Source organism: Rhyacophila brunnea, unplaced genomic scaffold (assembly GCF_057557595.1).
Source record: "Rhyacophila brunnea isolate RB1 unplaced genomic scaffold, BYU_Rbru_1.0 scaffold_16, whole genome shotgun sequence".
Classification (NCBI taxonomy): domain Eukaryota; kingdom Metazoa; phylum Arthropoda; class Insecta; order Trichoptera; family Rhyacophilidae; genus Rhyacophila; species Rhyacophila brunnea.
Genome location: NW_028232816.1, coordinates 33,999,082 through 34,005,081, shown reverse-complemented (window position 1 = coordinate 34,005,081; position 6,000 = coordinate 33,999,082). Strand labels below are relative to the sequence as shown.

Sequence of the window (6,000 nt, the reverse complement as noted above, 5' to 3'; positions counted from 1 at the left end):
CCGATAAATAGTGTTTGAAGCTGGAGTTTGTATGAACTACATCGATGAAGGCATAAAAACGCCTCTGCTTTGCTTACTGATAAGTAGGGAATCCAATCCCGAGCCAAAATTCTGATTCCGGGATTTCGGGATTACAGTTTTTTTACGATCCCGGGATCCCGGGACTGGCATTTTTTTCCATTGTTATTATAAAAAAATTATATTTACAAATAACATTGATAAAATCGGTCAAAAATAAATCTAGTATAATTTATACTATTTAAGACATTTATTGTTAATATTGTTATATATACGTTCAATCTTGGAAATACATAAGTTTAATGGAGTAAATAATATTTTAATAAAAATAATAATGTGAATTTAATATGAGATTGCTGTTTCTGATAGTAAAGAATTAATGAATGGGTTAACGAGATTTAAAATAGTAAAGCAAATCATGGTGTACTTATGGCCTTTCCGCTTCATAAATCTAATTAGTCAGCTAAATATGAAACTGCCGTAAAACGTATGAGATCATGGTGGAATTACTTTGTTAATAGTGCTAAGCATTGTTTTTTTCCAATCTTTCTCATTTTTATTAATTTATGTGAAAAAATAAAATGAATAGGCAACTTACACATGGGTATAAATCAAATTTCATTCAAACTCAGTTTATTTTTAATGTAGTTATTTGTTATTAAAAGTATTTTTTCTGTTATATTTTCGTTTTTATTGTATTTTCCATAAAAATTGATAAAAAAAAATCAATCCGAAAAGTTTCGAGATTATGTTTATCAATCCCGGGATTCATAGGTATCGAAAATAGCTAGGGATCCTGGGATTGGCATCCCTACTGATAAGTACCTACCTAGCGTTCGCCAAGCTACCTCCTTCCGGTATGCTGGCATGACATGGACAGATGCAAGAATGCGATGTGGTATCCATTTGCTCAACATAAAGAAGGGGCATGTATACAATTATAAGGAATATTTTAGTTTGTATTCCGGTTGATAGGTATAATATCTTATTTTTCTCACTTTGCTTGACTACTACTGTAGCTGAGCAGTAAAAAGTCCGAGCCCAGCTCGGAAATTGTGCTTGTTGTGAGCATGGTATCGAACCCTGGCGACTACTTAAAAGAATACGTCATTTGATTTGTAAGATATTGACAAAATTTGTCCATTTAATGTTTACGATTTTTTAGGTAGGACCTACCCAGAGACCACAAAATATAATGGAAAGATTTTGGGTGATGCTGTCAGAAGATTTAAATTTAGAGTTCAGAGAAATATGGCATAAACTTAAACACGTGTTAAAGAATATGTTGTTATTGTTTATAGTTTCATCTATATCAAAATATGCATTAAAGTTGACCACGTATACGAAACGCGCATTCAATATTGGTAATATTTGGATACACTAGGCGCTTTGTATTTCTTGCGTTTTATGATTTGACCATTATAAATTATTAATAAATTTAATCCGGTTTCAACGCTTTGATGTATACGCTTTATAACTTTGCACTCTGACTCTAGGTTGAAATTTATGTAGGTACCTTACTTAATGTATTCTAAAAATACCTTTTTTACAGAATATATTATATATTTATTTAATTATTACTACACATTATATTAATACAAGTGAATATCATTTGATCTAATTTTATGCGAGGTAATCAGGCAAAGAGACGTATCAGTGTAGTAAAAAGTACAAAAAAACGTATCCTCTAACAGGCTTTAATATTCATATATTATTCATATCTTCCGTGGTCCTACCTGTAGACCTATTAATGTACGTTAAAAGAAAAAATTTAAAAATTATTATTCAATTTACAGTATTTTATATAACAGACGGTTTTTTGTGATTATCTCGAAAAAAAGTTTACGGACACAGCTTACTTTACAACTAATACCCTCATACATAATTCCTACTTGAGTTCATAGAGAATAATTTACGCTAGCTCCTCTAAAGTAAAAGCTTCTACGAAATCCATATACCTTCAAGCATAAAAAGACTGACTGTTAAAATATAAATATTAAAATTTCAATTTATAAGTCCATAAACTCTGGTACCGTACCTTACACTGGGTGCTTTATATTATATTATGGAGATATGAGAGCTCGTAAAGTTTACATTGAACTCTGAGCGAAATCTTTGCGATGCATCGTTTTTGATACTCAAGTCACAAGTCAATCATAAAATATTCTTCTTCTTTTTTATGCTGCTACAGCCTGGGGTGATGGTTTGGCTGCATTCAGGAGACTTATACACTCTCTCCGGTCCTCCGTTTATTATTTTCCAGTAAATCTTCCCCACGATGGCCGCGCGGCTTAAGCGACGGACTATAGCGTCGTAGGTCCCAGGTTCGAATCCTGGGTCTGGCAAGTACACATATTGTTTTTCAATTTGTGTATGGGTCAGCGTATCGACCTAATAGGTTGAGCAAGTGGCTGACATCCATTTCTCGTAAAAACAAAATCTGTTAATACAAAACCTCCACCCTGTGGAGGCCCACATGATCCTATTAGGATCGGACATGGTCGAAAGAAAAAAAAAGAAATCTCCCCTAGCGCACGCAAGCATTGGTGATGCCAATTGAGAGGGCAATAACTCTGTTCAACCAAATCGTTTCGGATATTGATACATTTCACCTTCTTGAGGATTAGTATTATTATAGGTGAGCGTTGTTTTATAAAATCTGAAAATAGGGTCCATTTATTTTAGCTCATTCGGTGTGCTTCCATGTTTTATAATTTATAATTTTTTGTACCTTTTACTTTACTTTTCATACTGTTGTTTTGTGATACTGCATATATTTATCTTTTCTTTACACTATTTTAATACTATTTCTTTTCTCTTCTTTACAGCCCACGATGACCGCGCGACTTAATTGCCGGCATATATAGCGTCTTAGGTCCCAGGTTCGAATCCTGGGTCTGGCAAGTATACATATTGTTTTTCAATTTATGCGTGAGTCAGAGTATGGACCCAATAGGTTGAGCAAGTGGCTGACATCCATTTCTCGTAAAAACAAAATCGGGATCCCGGGACTGGCATTTTTTTCCATTGTTATTATAAAAAAATTATATTTACAAATAACATTGATAAAATCGGTCAAAAATAAATCTAGTATAATTTATACTATTTAAGACATTTATTGTTAATATTGTTATATATACGTTCAATCTTGGAAATACATAAGTTTAATGGAGTAAATAATATTTTAATAAAAATAATAATGTGAATTTAATATGAGATTGCTGTTTCTGATAGTAAAGAATTAATGAATGGGTTAACGAGATTTAAAATAGTAAAGCAAATCATGGTGTACTTATGGCCTTTCCGCTTCATAAATCTAATTAGTCAGCTAAATATGAAACTGCCGTAAAACGTATGAGATCATGGTGGAATTACTTTGTTAATAGTGCTAAGCATTGTTTTTTTCCAATCTTTCTCATTTTTATTAATTTATGTGAAAAAATAAAATGAATAGGCAACTTACACATGGGTATAAATCAAATTTCATTCAAACTCAGTTTATTTTTAATGTAGTTATTTGTTATTAAAAGTATTTTTTCTGTTATATTTTCGTTTTTATTGTATTTTCCATAAAAATTGATAAAAAAAAATCAATCCGAAAAGTTTCGAGATTATGTTTATCAATCCCGGGATTCATAGGTATCGAAAATAGCTAGGGATCCTGGGATTGGCATCCCTACTGATAAGTACCTACCTAGCGTTCGCCAAGCTACCTCCTTCCGGTATGCTGGCATGACATGGACAGATGCAAGAATGCGATGTGGTATCCATTTGCTCAACATAAAGAAGGGGCATGTATACAATTATAAGGAATATTTTAGTTTGTATTCCGGTTGATAGGTATAATATCTTATTTTTCTCACTTTGCTTGACTACTACTGTAGCTGAGCAGTAAAAAGTCCGAGCCCAGCTCGGAAATTGTGCTTGTTGTGAGCATGGTATCGAACCCTGGCGACTACTTAAAAGAATACGTCATTTGATTTGTAAGATATTGACAAAATTTGTCCATTTAATGTTTACGATTTTTTAGGTAGGACCTACCCAGAGACCACAAAATATAATGGAAAGATTTTGGGTGATGCTGTCAGAAGATTTAAATTTAGAGTTCAGAGAAATATGGCATAAACTTAAACACGTGTTAAAGAATATGTTGTTATTGTTTATAACGATGGCCGCGCGGCTTAAGCGACGGACTATAGCGTCGTAGGTCCCAGGTTCGAATCCTGGGTCTGGCAAGTACACATATTGTTTTTCAATTTGTGTATGGGTCAGCGTATCGACCTAATAGGTTGAGCAAGTGGCTGACATCCATTTCTCGTAAAAACAAAATCTGTTAATACAAAACCTCCACCCTGTGGAGGCCCACATGATCCTATTAGGATCGGACATGGTCGAAAGAAAAAAAAAGAAATCTCCCCTAGCGCACGCAAGCATTGGTGATGCCAATTGAGAGGGCAATAACTCTGTTCAACCAAATCGTTTCGGATATTGATACATTTCACCTTCTTGAGGATTAGTATTATTATAGGTGAGCGTTGTTTTATAAAATCTGAAAATAGGGTCCATTTATTTTAGCTCATTCGGTGTGCTTCCATGTTTTATAATTTATAATTTTTTGTACCTTTTACTTTACTTTTCATACTGTTGTTTTGTGATACTGCATATATTTATCTTTTCTTTACACTATTTTAATACTATTTCTTTTCTCTTCTTTACAGCCCACGATGACCGCGCGACTTAATTGCCGGCATATATAGCGTCTTAGGTCCCAGGTTCGAATCCTGGGTCTGGCAAGTATACATATTGTTTTTCAATTTATGCGTGAGTCAGAGTATGGACCCAATAGGTTGAGCAAGTGGCTGACATCCATTTCTCGTAAAAACAAAATCTGTTAAGGGGGGACATGCTCAGCGTAGGTCAAAATGGAGCTTTTGTTCTATTTTCAAAGCATGATCCAGGACATACCTTAAACGTTGTAGATAATCTATTTATATAATTTTGAAGCCTTATTATCCCTTATATTTATTTTAAACATTTGATGACTGCATAAAGTATTTTTATTACATAAAATAGTATTTTTTTAAACCTCTCGCTCTAATGTTTCAGAATATAGTCATATTTCAGTACATAACTGTGCAGTGGTGTTAAGATTTTTTACATTTATTAATTTTTAAACGCATTTATAAAACCATTAGTATAATTTATGACGAGATAATTTTAGTAAAATATTTACGATTAAAAATTATATTGATAATCTCTGTGATCCCAAATTTGACAAGAATTAGGCATTTTATTATTCAAAAAATCGGCAAGATTAACACATTTGAAGATAATTCTAAAGATACTTATTATAAGCTATGTCTTTGACCATTCAAGTATGATAAACACCCTACGAATAATGATTGCTTTATAATAATTATTGACCTAACCTAACCTAACCGAAAAAAAAATCTTTTTTTTTTAAACGGTACATGTTCAAACACGCGCGTTAACATCATTTTACTCCCTACTTCAATTATAGTTTGTCAATTTATTGCTACGGCCGTATGTTGTAGCTGAACCACTGGGGAATGGCAAAAGAAATGGCGTATTTCAAAAAAACACTACCTTATTCTTAGGTCAATAATCATTATTCGTAGGATGTTTATCACACTTGAATGGTCAAAGACATAGCTTATAATTAGTATCTTAAGAATTATCTTGCCGATTTTTTGAATAATAAAATGCCTAATTCTTGTCAAATTTGGGATCACAGAGATTATCAATATAATTTTTAATCGTAAATATTATACTAAAATTATCTCGTCATAAATTATACTAATGGTTTTATAAATGCGTTTAAAAATTAATAAATGTAAAAAATCTTAACACCACTGCACAGTTATATACTGAAATATGACTATATTCTAAAACATTAGAGCGAGAGGTTTAAAAAAATACTATTTTATGTGATAAAAATACTTTATGCAGTCATCAAATGTT

At 32.4% G+C, this 6,000-nt stretch overlaps 1 long non-coding RNA gene across 1 annotated transcript in view; it reads left to right on the top strand.

The window, feature by feature from the left end:
- Positions 1-2,339: 2,339 nt before the first annotated feature.
- LOC147074664 (uncharacterized) overlaps positions 2,340-6,000 on the top strand; it is a 257,127-nt gene continuing 253,466 nt past the window's right edge. Inside the window, exon 1 of the long non-coding RNA XR_015070255.1 lies at positions 2,340-2,564. This is a non-coding gene — a long non-coding RNA (uncharacterized LOC147074664). The remainder of the gene's footprint in view (positions 2,565-6,000) is intronic.